Source organism: Physeter macrocephalus, chromosome 6, assembly GCF_002837175.3.
Source record: "Physeter macrocephalus isolate SW-GA chromosome 6, ASM283717v5, whole genome shotgun sequence".
In the NCBI taxonomy this organism is placed as follows: Eukaryota; Metazoa; Chordata; class Mammalia; order Artiodactyla; family Physeteridae; genus Physeter; species Physeter macrocephalus.
In genome coordinates this window covers 51787150-51805472 of record NC_041219.1, presented here as the reverse complement: position 1 = coordinate 51805472, position 18323 = coordinate 51787150, and the positions used below count along the sequence as shown (strand labels likewise).

General features: G+C 44.0%; 1 protein-coding gene and 1 long non-coding RNA gene across 2 annotated transcripts in view; one reads left to right on the top strand and one right to left on the bottom strand.

Annotated features, from left to right (window-relative positions):
- LOC114486386 (uncharacterized) overlaps positions 1 to 14071 on the top strand; it is a 20960-nt gene extending 6889 nt beyond the window's left edge. Inside the window, exon 3 of the long non-coding RNA XR_003680028.2 lies at positions 13492 to 14071. This is a non-coding gene — a long non-coding RNA (uncharacterized lncRNA). The remainder of the gene's footprint in view (positions 1 to 13491) is intronic.
- The window catches only part of LOC102975242 (zinc finger BED domain-containing protein 4), a 475711-nt gene that overhangs the window by 41000 nt on the left and 416388 nt on the right, over positions 1 to 18323 (bottom strand). The window lies entirely within an intron of this gene.

Here is an 18323-nt window from a genome sequence, read left to right as displayed (position 1 = left end):
CGTGTGAATGGTGGGATGGTGAGCCGGGTAGGAAGGGGCCAGATCAAGGAGGGGCTTGAGGACCAAGGGCCCTGGGGTCCAGGGAGGACAAGACATGGAGACAGGATGCCCTCGTGGGAGAGAGTCTGCTGGAGAGAGCCGAGGAAATCTCAGGAGGCGTCCTTGGGGAGAGCACGTGGGACTCAGGGCTTGGGGAGGTGATGCCCAGGTGGGAGCAGGCCCTTACTGGGGCAGAGGGTTCAGGCAGGCTCACACACTGGCCCCCAGACGTCAGGCATGGAGGCCACCAGTCCGTGATGGCTAGTTCTGTTTTATTTTCCAAGGTGGAAATGACTCGGAGTTTATGATCATAACTAGGATTGCCAGAATTAGCAGATAAAAGTGCAAATATTGCCTGGGACATCCTCATACTAAAAAACTGTTGTTTGTCTTGATTTAAAAATGTAACCAGGGGACTTCCCTGGTGGTGCAGTGGTTAAGAATCCACCTGCCAATGCAGGGGACACTGGTTCAAGCCGTGTTCCGGGGCAATCCCACATGCCGCGGAGCAGCTAAGCCCGTGCGCCACAACTACTGAGCCTGCGCTCTAGATCCCGCGAGCCACAACTATTGAGCTCACGTGCCACAACTACTGAAGCCCGCGCGCCTAGAGCCTGTGCTCCACAACAAGAGAAGCCAGCGCGATGAGAAGCCCACGCACAGCAACGAAGAGTAGCCCCCGCTCGCCGCAACTAGAGAAAGCCCGCGCGCAGCAACAAAGACCCAACGCTGCAAAAAAAAAAAAAAAAAAAGTAACCAGGTATACTGTATTTCATCTAGCAAGCCTAATCATAACAGGAATGCTGTCCCCTATTAACAGTCCAGCCAACACTAAAATAAAGAAAACGGGAGAACTATCTATGATCATACCCCCGAAAAGATAACTTTGAAAACAACTAGACTGTATCTTGCCCAGGTTTTATAAACAAGGCTGTCGATAAAAAAAAAAAAAATTTTACTATATATACTCTTTTTGAGGCTACTGTTTTTGCTTAACAAAATAGCTCCTTACACATAGACACACCGATTATGGCCGCGCGTGGGGTCATTTTTAACGGCGAGCACACGACTTTGTGGGAGGATGCCAGCTGTGCCCTGTCCCCGGCATCAACAGTTCTCAGAGGAGCATGATGCTCTTATGCTCTTTGCCTTTTGGTTATTTCTTCAGAGAACATTACTAGCAATAGGATTTTTTTTAATTGAAAATTTTACAGAGATAATTAGAGGTTCACATGCAATTCTAACAAATAATACAAAGGCGCCCTTGCACACCTTAGCCAGGTTTCCCCAGTGGTAACTAACATTTTATAAAATGAAAGTAGAAGATCACAACCAGGAGAGTGATGCTGATACAATCCACTGATCTTGTTCCAATTTCCCTAGTTTTACTTGTATATATGTGTGTGTGTGTGTGTGTGTGTGTGTGTGTGTGTGTGTGAAATTCTGTACAATTTTATCAGCCAGGTTGCTTTGTGAAATCTCAATCAGGATACTGAAGAGTTCCAACAAGGATGGTTATTTTGTTCTTTTATAACCACACCCACCTCCCTCCTGCCTGGCCTTGTCACTAATCCCTGGCAACCACTAATGTGTCCTCCCTTCCTAAAACTGTGTCATTTTAGTGTTCCATAGATGGAATCAAATAGTAAGTAACCTTTTGGGATTGGCTATTTTGCTCAGCATAATTCCCCGCAGACTCATCTGCGTCGTCGTGTGAGTGTCAATACCCGTCCCTTTGTGATGCTAGTAGTGTTCTGTGATGTGGATGGATCACCCTTTGTTCAGGCATCACGGTTGAATAGCGTTCCGTGGTGTGGATTGACCACCGTTGGTTCAACCATCACCTGCTGGAGGACATCTGGGTTGACTCCAGTTTTGGTCTAGTACAAATAAAGATTCTATGAACATTTGTGTACAGGTTTTGGTGAGAACAGAAGTCTTCATTTCCCTGGGATAGATGCCCAAAGGGCAACTACTGGGTCATATGGTAGTTGCATGTTTACTTCCTGAGGAAACTGCTAAGCTCTACCTTTTGACATCCCTACTAGCATGTGTCAGTGATCCAGTTTCTCTACATCCTTGCCAGCATCAGTTGTGGTCATAACTTTTTACTTTGTCATTGTAATAGGTGTGATATCTCATCGTGTTTTAGAGGCTAATGCGACGTGCGGGATCTTAGTTCCCCGACCAGGGGCTGAACCCGTGCCCCACGCAGTGGAAGCGTGGCGTCCTAACCACTGGACTGCCAGGGAATTCCCTGCATATGCTTAATTGATATCTGTATATGTTCTTCCTTGAAATGTCTCTTCATATCTCTTGCTGATTTTTAAAGTTGTATTATTTTTTTACTGCTGAGTTTTTATACATTCTATATCCTAGTCCTTTGTCAGATAGGCAGCTTGCCAATATTTTTTTCTCAGTCTGCAGATTGTCTTTTCCTCCTAACAGGGTTTTCACAGAGCAAGTTTTAAATTTCTGTGAGATCTACTTTATCAATATTTTCCTTTTGGTCTTTTGCCTTTGGTGTCAAGTTAAGAACGTTTTGCCTGGCCCGAGATCCCAAAGATTTTCTCCTACATTTTTCCCTAAAAGTTTTATAACTTTACATTAAAGTTCATAATCCATTTTGAGTTTTGTATAAGTTGTGAAACCCTTGGATTTCCTTCTCCTCTTCCTTCCCCTCGTCCCCTCCCCACCCCTGCCCCTCTTCCTCCCTGCCTATGCATGTCTAATTGCTCCAGCACAATTTGTTGAAAAGGCTATCCTTCCTTCATTGACATGCTTTTACCCGTTTGTCAGAAATCATTTGGACACATTCATGTGGGTCTATTTCTCGGTTTTCTATTTTGTTCTGTTGCTCTGTGTGTCTACCCCTCTGCCAACACCACCGTCTTGATTACCATAGTGATAATAAGTCTTGAAATTGGGTAGACTGAGTCCCCCCACTTTTTTCTTCTTTTCAAAATTTTTTTGGCTATTATAGCTCCTTTGCCAGTCCATATACATCTGAGGACAATCTTGTCTGTATCTACAAAAAACCTTGCTGGGATTTTGATAGGAATTGAGTTAACTTGTATATCAGTTGGAAGACAACTGACATTTTCACTAGTCTTCTAACCATGAAAGTGGTATGTCTCTCCATTTATTTAGATCCGTGATTTTTTAAATCAGGATTTTATCATTTTTAGCATTTTAATTTTATTTTGAGATACTGTAAATGGCCTTATATTTTTAATTCCAGTGTCCTTGTGTCCATTGCTAGTATGTAAAAATACAATTGATTTTTTGAAAAAAATTTATTTATTTATTTTGGGCTGTGTTGGGTCTTCGTTGCTGCACGTGGGCTTTTCTCTAGTTGCAGCGAGCGGTGGGGGGGGGCTACTCTTCGTTGTGGTGCGTGGGCTTCTCGTTGCGGTGGCTTCTCTTGTTGCAGAGCACGGGCTCTGGGCATGTGGGCTTCAGTAGTTGTGGCACGCGGGCTCAGCAGTTGTGAGACATGGGCTTTAGAGTGCAGGCTCAGTAGTTGTGGTGCATGGACCTAGTTGCTCTGAGGCATGTGGGATCTTCTGGGATCAGGGCTCAAACCTGTGTCCCCTGCATTGGCAGACAGACTCCCAACCACTGTGCCACCACAGAAGTCCCCAAATGATTTTTTTTTTTTTTTTTTTTCAGTACGCGGGCCTCTCACTGCTGTGGCCTCTCCCGTTGCGGAGCACAGGCTCCGGACGCGCAGGCTCAGCGGCCATGGCTTACGGGCCCAGCCGCTCCGCGGCACGTGGGATCTTCCCGGACCGGGGCACGAACCCGTGTCCCACGCATCGGCAGGCGGACTCTCAACCACTGCGCCACCAGGGAAGGCCCCCAAATGATTTTTAAAAAATGTTTATATTGTCTTCTGAGACCTGCCTGAACTCACTTGTTATTTCTAGGAGTTTTATTGGTAGATTCCTTGGGATATTCTATGTAGATAATCATGTCATCTGCAAATAAAATAGAGGTGGTTTTATTTCTTCATTTCAGAGATAAACACATTTTTTCCTTTTCTTGTCATGTTGCACTGGATGATACTTCCAGCATGATTGTGATTGATTAAAAGTAGTGAGAGCGGGCTTCCCTGGTGGCGCAGTGGTTGCGCGTCCGCCTGCCGATGCAGGGGAACCGGGTTCGCGCCCCGGTCTGGGAGGATCCCACATGCCGCGGAGCGGCTGGGCCCGTGAGCCATGGTCGCTGAGCCTGCGCGTCCGGAGCCTGTGCTCCACAACGGGAGAGGCCACAACAGAGGGAGGCCCGCATACCACAAAAAAAAAAAAAAAAAAAAAAAAAAAAGTAGTGAGAGCAACATACGTACCTTTTTCCTGATCCTAGGAGAAAACCATTCAGTCTTTCACCATGAAATATGTTAGCTATAGTTTATTTATAGATGATATTCATCAAGTTGGGATCATTTCCCTCTATTGCTACTTTTGTGAGAGTTTTTATCATGTATGGGTGTTGAATTTTATTGAATTGCCTTTTCTTACCAATCAAATATATTTGATTGATATTGTGTAATTTTTCTACTTTAGACTGTTAGCATGATGGATCACGTTAATTTATTTTTGAATATTGAACCATCCTTGCAGCCTTGGAATACACCCCACTTGGTCATGGTGTATAGTTTTTTTTTACACATTGCTGAATTATATTTACTAGTATTTTGTTGAGGATTTTTGTGTCTATATTCATGAGGGACTTTGGTCTGTAGTTTTCGTTTTTGATACTGTCTTTATTTGGTTTTGGTATCAGGATAATACTAGCTTCATAAAATGAATTTGGAAGTGTTCCCTTTTTTTCTATTTTCTGGAAGAGATTGTGTAGAATTGGTGTTAATTCTTGTTTAAACATTTGGGAAAAGTCTCCACTGAAATCATCTGGGCCTGGATATTTCTTTTCTTTTTTGAGTTTTAAATTATGAATTCAACTTCATTAATAGTTATATGGCTCTTTAAATTATCTTTTATTTTGGGTGAATAGTGGTAGTTTGTGTTTTTTAAGAGATTCGTTCATTTCATCTCAGTTGTCAAATTTATGTCTGTAGAGCTGCTCATAGTATTTGCTTATTATCTTTTACTGTATGTAGGGCTCATAGTGACATCCCCTGTTTTCTTCCTAATATTGTTAATTTGTCTTTCTTTTTTTCTTCTTCTTTGTATGAGGGTTCTCCAGAGAAACAGAACCAATAGGATGTGTGTGTGTGTGTGTGTGTGTGTGTGTGTGTATTAGCAGGTGTAGATTAGGGAATCCTACTGTTTATAAGTTAGTTAGAAGTTTGGTTTAGCTTCGAGGGTTATGGATAATCAGGGAAGCCTAAATAGGGAGGAAACTAGATTTGATTCAAACCTTGAAGAATGATTGGACTTGGTTGCCATAGATGAGAGGAGGGTGTTTTAAGCTAGGGAAGCAGCTTGAGGAAAAAGCATATTATGTATATTTATTATTTGGGAGATGATGAGGGGACTAGCCTTAGTAGAGGATCCACGTTGGAGAACCAGAGTAGGCCAGCTTATGGGAAACCTGAAAATTAACTACAGGTAGTATAAATTAGGCTGCATATGGCAGGCATTGGAGAGCCATTTAAAATGCCTTATTAGAGGATTAAAAGTATTATTTTAGGAAAATAACTTTGGCATTAGTTTGCAGAATAGGTTGAGTATGGAATTCATTTGTTTATTCAATTTATTGAGCATATGCTAGTGGGTTGGCCAAAAAGTTCGTTCGGGTTTTTCATAAAATGTTATGAAAAACCCGAACAAACTTTTTGGCCAACCCAATATTTACAGTATTGTAAGTACTGAGAATTATACCAGTGAATCTTTACTTATTTTAAGCAACTGGCTCATGAGATTGCAGAGGCTTGGTGAGCCCAAGATCTGATGAGGGAGGCTGGAGACTCAAGAAAGAGTTAAAGTTCAAGTCCAAAGGTAGTTTACCATAGAACCAGGAAAAATTGATGTTGCAGATGAAATCAGAAGGCAGTCAGTCTCCTGAAGAAGTCCCTCTTGCATGGGGCAGCCTTTTGTTCTATTCAGGTCTTCTACGGATTGGATGAGGCCCACCTACATTATCGGGGCCGTATGCTTTACTCAGAATCTACTGATTTGAATTTAAATCTCATCCAAAAACACCCTCACAGTAACCTCCAGAATAATGTTTGACCAAATATCTGGGCACTGTGGCCCAGTCAAGTTGACCCATAAAATTAACCATCACATCTCTCTTGTTACTGTACATCTGTAGGGTCTGGAATGATATCTCCTGTTTCATTCCTTCTTTTTTTTCTTTTTTGGCCACGCTTTGTGGCATGCGGGATCTTAGTTCCCTGACCAGGGATCAAACCTGTGCCCCCTGCGTTGGGAGCATGGAGTCTTAAACACTGGACCACCAGGGAAGTCCTTCCTGTTTCATTCTTAAACAAATTTTTTTTTTTTTTTTTTTTTTTTGGTATGCGGGCCTCTCACTGTTGTGGCCTCTCCAGTTGTGGAGCGCGGGCTCTGGACGCGCAGGCTTAGCGGCCATGGCTCACGGGCCTAGCCGCTCTGCGGCATGTGGGATCTTCCCGAACCGGGGCATGAACCCATGTCCCCTGCATCGGCAGGCGGATTCTCAACCACTGCGCCACCAGGGAAGCCCCCTCTTTCATTCTTGATATTGGTAATTTGTCTTCCCTTTTTTTTTTTTTTTACTTTTTTGTCAGTCTTGATTGAGATTTGACAATTTTATTCATATTTTCAAAGAACCAGCTTTTTAAAAAAATATTTTTCTCTCATTTTTCTGTTTTCAATTCCATTGATTTCTACTTTTTAAAATTAATTAATTAATTTGGTTGCGCCAGGTCTCGGTTGCAGCACGTGGGCTCCTTAGTTGCGGCATGTGAACTCTTAGTTGTGGCATGCATGTGGTATCTAGTTCCCAGACCAGGGATCGAACCCAGGCCCCCTGCATTGGGAGCGTGGAGTCCTATCCACTGCACCACCAGGGATGTCCTGATTTCTACTCTTATTTAGTTATTTTCTTCCTTCTCCTTGCTTTATGCTTATTTTGCTCTCCTTGGTGTGTGCAAGTGTAGGTTCTTAGGTGGGAGCTCAGATTATTGATTTGAGACTTTCCCTCATTCCTCAAATATGTATTTAGTGCTACAGATTTCCCTCTCAGCACTGTTTTAGTTGTGTCCCAGAAATTTTTATATAGTGTATTTCTGTTTTATTCAGTTCAATATTTTTATTCAGTTCAATATTTTTAAAATCTCCTTAAACACTGCTCTTTGACCCATGGATTATTTAGAAGTTTATTTAGTTTTGTTTCTAAGTATTTGGATATTTTCCTGTGGTATTCTGCTGTTGACTTCTAGTTTGATTCTGTTATGATCAGAGAACATGCTCTATATGATTTCAATCCTTTTAAATTTGTTGAAGTTTATTCTATGACCCAGGATATGGTCTATCTTGGTTAGTGTTCCATGCGTGCTTGAAAAGGATGTTCATTCTGCTGTTGTTCGGTGGAATGTTCTGTAAATGTCATTTAGATCCTGTTGCTTGATGATGGTGTCGTGTTCCTCTATATCTTTGTTGACTTTCTGTCTAGAAGTTCTATCAGTTGCTGAGAGTGGGATGTGTAAGTCCCTAACTATAATTTTAGATTTGTCTATTTCTTCTTTCAGCTCTATCATTTTTTTTTTTTTTTTTTTTTTTTGCTGTACGCGGGCCTCTCACTGCTGTGGCCTCTCCCGTTGCGGAGCACAGGCTCCGGACGCGCAGGCTCAGCGGCCATGGCTCACGGGCCCAGCCGCTCTGCGGCATGTGGGATATTCCCGGACCCGGGGCACGAACCTGTGTCCCATGCATCGGCAGGCGGGCTCTCAACCACTGCGCCACCAGGGAAGCCCGCAGCTCTATCATTTTTTGCTTTATATATTTTTAACTCTGTTTGATGCACAAATAATTAAGGTCATTATGTCTTCCAGCTGGATTGATCCTTTTATCATTATGTAATGTTCCTCTTTGTTCCTAGTAATTTTCTTTGCTTTGTAATCTACTTTATCTGATTTTAATATATAACAAATAATACATAATGTATATAATAATATGTAAAAAATAATATACTATGGCCGCTCCTACATTTTTGGCTAATATTTGAATTATAAATATTTTTTCATTCTTTTATTTTTACTCTACGTATGTCATTATGTTTGCCATCTGTTGATGGCATATAGTTGGGTTGTGTTTTTTTATTAATTCATTCTAACAATCTGTGTGTTTTGTTCAGTGTATTTAGAGCATTTACATTTACAATTTTGATATATTAGGGCTCAAGTCTGCCATTTTATTATTTGTTTTCTGTTTGTTTCCTCTCTTAATCATTCCTTTCTTTCTCTTTTCTTGCCTTCTTGTGGGATACTGAACATTGTTTAGAATTCCATTTTGATTTTTTATAGTGTTTTTGAGTATAATATTTTGTATAGTTTTCCCAATGACTCTCTGGGTATTACACTACACATTCCTAAGTTATCACAGTCTGTTGATATAATTTTAGCACTTTGAGTGACGTGTAGAAACCTTACTTCCATTTAACTCCCTTTACCATCCCCATTTAAAAAATGTAACTGTCTAAAATATTTCTTACACATACATTTAACACCACATCAGACAGTGTTACAAGTTTTGCTTCAATCACCCAACATGACATAAGAAACTGGTGATGAGAAGGGTAATTATTATATTTACCTCTATCTTACCCATTCCATTGTTTTTCTTTCCTTTCTGAAGCTCTAAGCCTTCTGTTATCATTTCTTTTCTGTTTGAAGAACTTCCTTTAGCCATTCTTTAAGGGTAGTGGGTAGTTCTGCTAGTGACAAATTCTTTTAGTTTTCTTTGTCTGTGGATGTTTTTATTTCCCCTTCATTTTTTTTTTTTTTTTTTTGGCCGTTCTGTGTGGCTTGTGGGATCCCAGTTCCCTGACCAGGGATTGAACCTGTGCCCTCAGCAGTGAAAGCACAGAGCCCTAACCACTTGACACCAGGGAATTCCCTCCCTTTCAAACTTGAAGCATGTTTTCACTAGATATACAATTCATGCTTGACAGTCCTTTCCTTTCAGCATTTGAAAAATGTGCCACTTCCTTCTGGCCTCTGGGGTTTCTGATAAAAAAATCCAATGTTATTCCAATTGTTTTTCCCTTATAGGCAATGTGTTATTTCTCTCTGTCTGCTTTCAAGAGTTTTTTTTTTGGTCACTAGTTTTTAGAAGTTTAATCATGTGTGTGGTATAGATTTCTTTGGATTTATCTAATTTGGGGTTCACTCAATTTCTTGAATGTGTAGGTTTATGTCTTTTGCTAAATTTGGAAAGTTTCTTTTTTTTTTAAATTGAAGTATAGTTGATTTTCAATGTTGTGTTAGCAAAGTGATTCAGTTATACATACATATATATATTTTTCAGATTCTTTTCCCTTATAGGTTATTACAGAATATTGAGTACAGTTCCCTGTGCTCTACAGTAGGTCCTTGTTGGTTATCTATTCTATAAATTTGGGAAGTTTCTGCCATAAGTTCTTCAAATATTTTTTTCAGCCTGCTGCTCTTTACTCCTCTCCTTCTGGGATCCAATTCCACAAATGTTAGATTTATTTTATTTTTTTTTTTATACTCCCACAGGTCCCTGAAGCTTTGTTTGTTTGTTTATTTGTTTCCTTCAGTCTACTTTCTTTTGGTTGTTCGGATTGGGTAATTTCTACTCTTCTGTCCTCTGGTTCATGGACTCTTTCTTCTGTCATATTCACTGTGTTATTGAGCCCATTCATTGAGTTTTAAATGTTGGTGTATTTTTCAGTTCTATAATTTCCATTTGGTTTTTAAATAACTTGTTTCTATGCACTAAGATTTTCTATTTTTCTGCTTGTTTCAAGATAATTTGTAACTGGTTGTTGAGACATTTTTGTGGTGGCTGCTTTACAATCTCTGTTGGATAATTCCAATATCTGATTCATCTCACCGTTGGCATCTGTTGATTGTTTTTCCTCTCATTTAAATTCTTGGTTTGACAAGTGGTTTTCAAAATTGTAATCTAAACAGTTTGGAAATTATGTTAGGAGCCTCTGGATCCTATTGAAACATTCTATTTTAGCAGGCAGTCATCCTGCTCCTGTTCAGGTGCAGCACATCCTGGCCTACTTTTGTGGGTTGTGGTTCCGATGATAATTTAGTTTTCAGAGCCCTTGCATTTCTATTCTGGTATGTTCTGTTCATCTGTGCCACTGGAGCTTCCACTTAATTCGGCTGGTGCTGCCTCTGGGAACAGAGGAGATTCTCCAGGCTGCCTAGAGCCAGTGGGTGGGGAGTGGGAGAGGTTGCACCTATGGGATGGAGGATGCTTCTGAGACCTCGTACCTCCAGGGTTCCTGCTCAATCTCCGTTGACTTTCCCGTGGGAGGATAGATGGACTTCCCCTAGCTGCTGGGTGGGAGGGTGGGAACACACTGGGCCTGGGCTGCTTTCTGCCACTGGTTGGCCAGGAGTTGCTGGACCTGGGCAGCCTTATACTACTGGTGGGGGGCGGAATGGGAGACTCCAGGCTGCAGTGTTTTTCCTCAATCCGAGGTCTTCAGCCAGCCTACCTTTCTTTTCCTACCAGAGGTATCTATAATTTGTCTCTTGTATTATTTCCCAGTTTTTAAAGTTATATTTAGTTGGAGGAGCAGGAAGAGATGAGTCTACATTATCTACTCTCTGGTGTTATTTTTAATTTTTTAATTTATGTAATTATTTATTCAATGTATTTTAAAAACAAATTTAATGAGATATAATTCACATACCCTACAGTACACTCATTTAAAATGTACAGTTCAAGGGACCCTGGCAGTCCAGTTTCTAGGACTCAGCGCTTTCCCCACTGTGGCCTGGGTTCAATCCCTGGTCAAGGAACTAAGATGCCACAAGCCATGTGGTGTGGCCAAAAAAAAAAAAAAAAAAAAAAAAGTAAAATTCTATAGTTTTTAGTATATGCACCGGGTTGTGCAACTCTTACCACAGTCAATTTTAGAACATTTTCATCATCCCCCAAGAAACCCCACACCCATTTGCAGTCACTCCCCATTCTCTCTCACTGCCCCAGGCCCTGGCAACCACTAATCTGCTTTCTGTCTCTATGGGTTTTCCTATTATGGACATTTCATATAAATGGCATCATATGATATGTGACCTTTGTCTCCTTCACTTTGCAGGACGTTTTTCAAGATTCATTCCTGTTGTAGCACATTTCAGTACTTCATTCCTTTTTATTGCCAAATAATATTCCATTTATGAATAGACCACATTTTATTTATCCTTGATCAGTCGATGGACATTTGGTTTGTTTTCACCTCTTGGCTATTATGAGCAATACTGCTATGAATGTTCATGTACAAGTTCTGTGTGGACATGTGTTTTCCTTTCTCTTGGGCACATATCTAGGAATGGAATTGCTGGGTCACATGGTTTGCATTTTGAGGTACTGTTCAACTGTTTTCTGAAGCAGCTATACCATTTTTCATTCTCACCAGCAGTGCAAGAAAGTTCCAATTTCTCTACATCCTCACCAATACTTGTTATTATCTGACTTTTTTTTTTTTTTTTTTTTTTGGCTGCACCACTTGCCTTGCAAGATCCTAGTTCCCTGACCAGGGATCGAACCCACACCCCAACATTGGAAGCTTGGAGTCCTAACCACTGAACCGCCAGGGAATTCCCCTGACTTTTTGATTCTAGGCATCCTAGAGGGTGTGAGGTGATATCTCACTGTGGTTTTGATTTGCATTTCCACGATGGCTAATGATGTCGGGCATCTTTTCCCATGCTTATTGGCCATCTGTATGTCTTCTTTGGAGAAGTGTTTATTCAAGTCCTTTGCCCATTCTTTAATTTGGTTATTTTTTGGTTATCGAGTTGAGGACTTTGGCTTTTATTCTGAGAGAGATGGGGAGGCACTGGGAGATTCCAAGCACAGGAGTGGTAGTATCATGTGGGTTGCTGTGCAGAGAAAAGCTACGGAGATGCCAGGGGGGAAGCAGACAGACCAGTCCGGACACCTAGATAATCTAGGTGAGGGATGACAGTGATTGGCCCTGGTGTAGTAACGGGAGGTGGTGACAGAGGGCTGGTTCTGGCCATGTTTTGAAGGGGGAGCTAACAGGATTTGCTGATGGATCAGATGTAGGGAGTAGGACTGCCTCTCACTCAGGAAGCATGGCGTCACCATTAGCTGAGAAGGTGGATTGGTACCCTGGGAGCCGGGACAAAGCGCCGCAGACCCGGCGGCTTCCACCCCAGAGGTGCGTTGTCTCCCAGTCCTGGGGGCTGGATGTCTGAGATCAAGGTGTCGGCAGGGCTGCCTCCCGCTGAAGCCTGTCGGGGAGCATCCTTCCTGCCTCTTCTGGCTCTGGTGGCTGTCACTCTTGGCGTTCCTGGGCTGGCAGCTGCGTCCCTCCAGCCTCTGCCTCTGTTGGTCACGTGGCCTTCTCCCTGGAGCCTGTGTCCGAAGTTCCCTCTGCTTATAGGCACACCAGCCATTGGGTTAGGGCCCACCCCAGTGAGCTCCTCTTAACCTGATCGCCTGCAGGGGCCCTGTTTCCAAGTAAGGTCACGTTCACAGGCACCGGGGATTAAGATGCCAACCTATCTTTTTTGGGGGGACACAATTCAACCCATAACAGATGGGGAAGACAACAGGGGGGCAGTTTGGGGACGGAGGCCAAGAGCTGGCCATCAGGCCTGTTAAGTTTGGGATGTCCGTCAGCCATCACAGCGGAGATGCTGAGGAGGCAGCGAGATGCAGGAGCTGCCAAAGCATGATTTTCAAAAGTTAAAAATATGACTCTACAGCTCTAAAGTGAGGATGTGTCCAAGATTTATTTAAATCATTAACAAGGAAAGCAGCATAATGGTGAGGCTGGTTGAAAACATTGGAGAGAGGGAAGGATTTGTAGTGGCTGAAGAAAAGCTTGCTTGAGTAAGTTCACTCATTTAGATTAAAAGCTGGTTAATGTTCTACAGGGCCATAAAACTGCAACCTCTTCCAACTAATCTTTTCTACAGAGATAATTTTTGTCACTTACCACTGGGCAAAGTTCATTTGCATTGCTATCAGACAAGAATCACATAACCTAGCCATCCATTTTCTACAAATTAAAATCTACCCTTACCGTGTTATTAGAAATCATAACCAATAGTAAGTAGGCAGTAAAACAGATGCACACCCTAGAGAATCAAAAAGTACCCTTGGTGGGTCTGCTGGACCACACTCAGCCTCCCACCGAAAGGACGCACCGCCATCCTGTTACCCATTCATGTTTCGGAAAATTTTTATTAGTCCCCCACCTTGGGACGAAGGTGGTTCTTCACAGAAAGCTGGTCTTATTGTGTTTGGACCTGATTCATCTACACAGGTGCTGAAAGGAGTGGCAATTAGCACGTCTGAGCCTCCTTGTTGGGCTGGTACAACTAAGCCACGTGGGGCTTCCCAAGGACCAAGGCCGCAAAATCCACTTCTGTCTGGAGATGTCATCATGAGGAATGTACGGCTGAGCCTCTAGCATGCCTGAGGTTCACATTGCTCTTGGCTGCAGCACCTGTGCGTGTAGGTGAGTTTCTCTTTTCACAAGGACCTCGGTGTCTGCCACAGTTCCTGTCTGCCTGCCTATTTGTGAAGCTGAGACCTGGTACCCCGTCGTTCGGGCACTGGTGTGGGTCTGTGGGCACTGGGTCAACGCAGAGGCTACGATCCTTGTTCTGAAGGTGGGTGTGTCATCCTGAACCACAGGAGACGTGCTCTCAGATATGACACCCGCTTAAGGCTGCAGCGGCACCATCATTTGGTCTAATTATATACTGGTAAAAAAGAGGACTGATTTCTATTGAACCTATGCAAATAACTAGATTTCTATTAAAATTGAATAGTCAGTAAAAACGATTTTGCCTGAATTCTGAAATAAGAAAATACCATTTAAAAAATGTTGCATTTGTTTGCAAAAGCACAGTCTACTAAATGTAAGGTTAGAGACAGAAGAAAGAAGAAGGATTTTATCTTCTGCCAGAAAATAGAAACTTACAAAAAAGCACCAATACCTGTCTCCTTGCCTTTGTTGGGCCCAAGCTTTCCGCTGCAGATATAATGGGGTGGGGATGGGAGGGCTACGGAGCCAGAGGAAGCAGGGACGTCTCCAGAGCTGAGCTTTGGGCTGATGCATCCAACTGGGGGGACGGCGGTTGTTGATGTGTCTGGGGCCAACTGTCTGGCTGGTATAGCCCGACAGACAATGGGGCTGGAGCTACCAGGTGAAAGCATAGAGGCTTCTCACTGTTGAGTTATAAACATAGAAAGGGGGAAGGACAGAATGAGATCTGTCTTGTTAGAACTGAAGCTATCAGTATGAGCTCAAGACTTGTTTATAGATATCGGAAAAGATACAGGTGTGTGTTTGCGTGTGCACATACTTACACACTCCGAGCTCTCTCTGGTGAGTGCAAATGGAATCACACTTTATGTCATCATTATGACATCATATTTCTCCTGTTCAGCATCATGTGTCTGAGATTCAGCCACGTGGATCCACGTGGTGCAATTCATTCATTTCAATCGCTGCATATGCTAGTCCATTGTGTAGACGTATCTCACTTTATTCATTTTATTGTCCACATACATTTAAGGGTTCCCCCCCCAGTATTTTTGCTATTAAAAACAGCGCTGCTTTGAATGTTGACAGGTCTCCTGATGGGTCAGTGCAAGTTTCTCTGGCATGCAGCTAGGCAGAGGATGTACCTAGGAATGTATGTTGGCTTAACCCTAGAGCTGGGAACAGGTGTGCACATCGAGGCAGCTTGCATTTTCCCAAACGGCCACAGCCACTTCTCCCTGCCACGTGCTCCTCTTAAAATGTGACTCTGACACTTCTTTCCACAGGAACTAGGGGTTGTTGTCCCTCTATCTCCTGAATCTGGACAGGTTTGTGCACAAGTGGTGCTACATGATGTCTGAGGCAATGATATGAAAAGTGACACTGGGCCCACCTGGTTCTCTTGGGACTCTTGCTCTTGGAACTTGGCCACCCTCCCTCGAGGATGTCCCCCAGGCCCTTAGCCCACAGCCTGAAGCAGCTTGCCAGCCACATGGGTGCACCATCTTGGATGTGGCCTGTCCAGCCCCCAGTGGAGATGCCCCAGCGGTTGCAGCGCGGAGTAGACCAGCTGTGCTGCTGAATCTTCCCCAAATAGCAGATCCATGAGTGAAAGAAGCGATTGTTGTGGTTTTGAGCTACAAAGTTTGGGGGGTGGTTTGTTATGCAGCAACAGCTAACTGATGCACACACCCGAGTTCTTTGGAGAATGCCATATTGTTTACAAGATAATTGTACCACCTGACGCTCTGGCCAGCAGGGTATGCATCCAACTTTAACAGTTGTGCTCATTCAGTGTGGTTTTAGTTTGCATTTCCAAAACTGCTAGTGAGGTTATTGGCCCTTTCCATGTTCTTCTCTGCAAGGAGACTGATTACAGGATTTGTCCATCATTCTTTTGGCGTGTTTGTCTTTTTCTAATGGATTTGGAAGGGTTCTTTATATATCCTGGATACTAATCATTTGCAAGGTGTATGTGTTGCAAATACTTTCTAGCTTTTTGTTCTTCATTCTCTTTATGGTCTTCTGAGGAACATAAGTTGTATGACACATACTTTCCATCCACATTTTTAGGTGTGTTTCTCGTACACAGTATTTAACAGTATTTACAGTCTAATTAGAGAGTTTCTGTCTTTTAATAGATGAATTTTTAATACCATCATGTCTCTGATTACTCAAACGTTTGAATTTACTCCTGTCACCTCATGCTGTATTCTTCATTTATCATGTATTTATCTTTCTCTCTTTTCTGCTTTTTGTTGGCACTGTCAATTTTTCTTCATTTCGGTTTTCTCCCAGCTGTTTTGAAATCTGTAAATTCTGTTTCCATTTTTCTCATGGAAACTTGGGTATTTCAGACTTTTTTTCTATCGATTCTGATTCTGAAATCCTCTAGCTATACAAGAACTTCCGTGTGCTTTTCCTCCTGCTCCTCCCTCCCCTTGCCATATGCCATGTTGAGCTCATGCGGGATTTTCTCTCAAGTTGTTATTTGACTTTCTTTGAGCAGTCTAAGCTAGTTTCTTTGTTGGCGTCCAGGTCTTTCTCTTGGGTTCACTTCTCATTTTGCTTGGGCGTGTCTTTCAGTCCTTTTTGAGATTTAGTGTGTGGATGTTTTCAGGTTGTGAAGACACCTTTATTTTGCTGTCTCACTTGAATGCTAGTTTCACTGTGTATGGAATTGCAGGTTCAATTCTTTTAGGATGGGCTTCCCTGGTGGCGCAGTGGTTAAGAATCCACCTGCCAATGCAGGGGACACGGGTTCGAGCCCTGGTCTGGGAAGATCCCACATGCTGCGGAGCAACTAAGCCCGTAAGCCACAACTACTGAGCCTGCACTCTAGAGCCCGCAAGCCACAACTACTGAGTCCACGTGTCACAACTCACAACTACTGAAGCCCGTGTGCCTAGAGCCTGTGCTCCGCAACAAGAGAAGTCACTGCAATTAGAAGCCCGTGCACCGCAATGAAGAGTAGCCCCCGCTCACCACAACTAGAGAAAGCCAGCGCAGCAATGAAGACCCAACACAGCCAAAAAAAAAAAATTCTCTTAGGATTTTGACAGTTTCACCCCTTTGCCAACTGACAATCAGGTTCAGTCTAATTAAAGAAGATCCTTCCTCTCTGAAGGGTTTTTTTAAAAAAATAACTTTATTCTTCTTTCCAATTTAATTTTTTTAAATTAAAAAAAATTATTCATTTATTTGACTGCACCAGGTCTTAGTTGCAGCATGTAGGATCTTTTTTTTTTTTTTTTTCCAGTTGCGGCATGCATGTGGGATTAAACCCTGGCCCCCTGCATGGCAGTGCAGAGTCTTACCCACTGGACCAGCAGAGAAGTCCCTCTCTGACGGTTTTTAAGCTAGTCTCTTCATCCTTGGAATTCCAGAAGGCCACTATGACATGCCTTCACTCCTCCTGGGCGTCACTTCGGTTGGTGGAGAAGCCATGCTCTCTGCCTCTCTCCTGTTTCCTGTCTCTCTTCTTTCACAAGACGGCCTCCAGCTTCCTGGTTTGCATCTGCTCAGATAGCAGACATCTGGAAGAGCGGAGGACATACTTGTGGCTCCTGCATCTGGTGCAGACGTGGTTGGGGCCCACTGCTGGGCCTGCCTCACCTTGGCCCAAGGATGTGTCTGGAGGTGGGACCTTGCTCAGGAACTTGATCACTGGGTGACCTTGGCTGGGTGACTCTCCAAGCCTTCACTTTCCTACTTGTACACTGGATGCAATGGGGCACAAGTTGTGGTCAGCAAAGGGCCCCCAGCTAGGACACTTGGGTGGACATGGCCAGCCTGCTCTCGATAGGGCGTTTGCTGGAAGAGCCTAAGCAGCGGAGCCCGCCCTGCCTACCCACGCGGGGTAAGGTCTCACCAGCTCAGAAGGACCCAGCCTCTGCCTGGGGGGCATGTTCCTTCTCCTACTGAGGGGCGGGGAGGCGGGCACCTGCTGCTCCTTTTCCCCAGGGCTGGGCTCCTCCACGCAGCGACCTCAAATCCTCATGGAAACCAAGGAAACATCTAGGCTTCTCCCTCCTCCCAAAGCACTTCGGGATTAATCTCAGGATAACTGTCATGAAACCTCTGAATTTTGGCGTTGAAGCAAAGGCCACACTGGAAGCAGCCAGTGGCAGCGACCAAGACTCAGGTCTCTGAACTACTGCTGCACAGGGGCCCTTTCTGTTCTACCTGGAGCCCAAGAGGGTGGTCCGGACCTATCGGCCCCATCTTAGGCCTGTAACTCCTGAAGGAGGAGGGCCGGCTGGGCCGCCCTGCAGCCCCCATTCCCCAGTGCGCCCCGCTGCTTCCCCCACCCCTACCAGCACCTGCTGCCTCTCCACCAGCGCCTGATCCTGCCCAGCACGGGCCCCTCAGGCTCCCCCCAACCCCCTGCCTGGCCCAGCCCGACCCCATGGGGCGCCCACTCGGGTCTCCACGCTGTGCTCTGGGCTCCCTTTGCCCCACGCCCGGCACTCCCCCAGGTCCCCCGAACACTCAGCCGGGCCTGCCCCATGCAGTGCCCCCTTCTCCCGCTCTGGCCCCCACCTCTTCATCCCCTCCCCACGGGCCTCCCCTCAGGCCCCTCCCCCGCCCGGCACCCCCTCAGC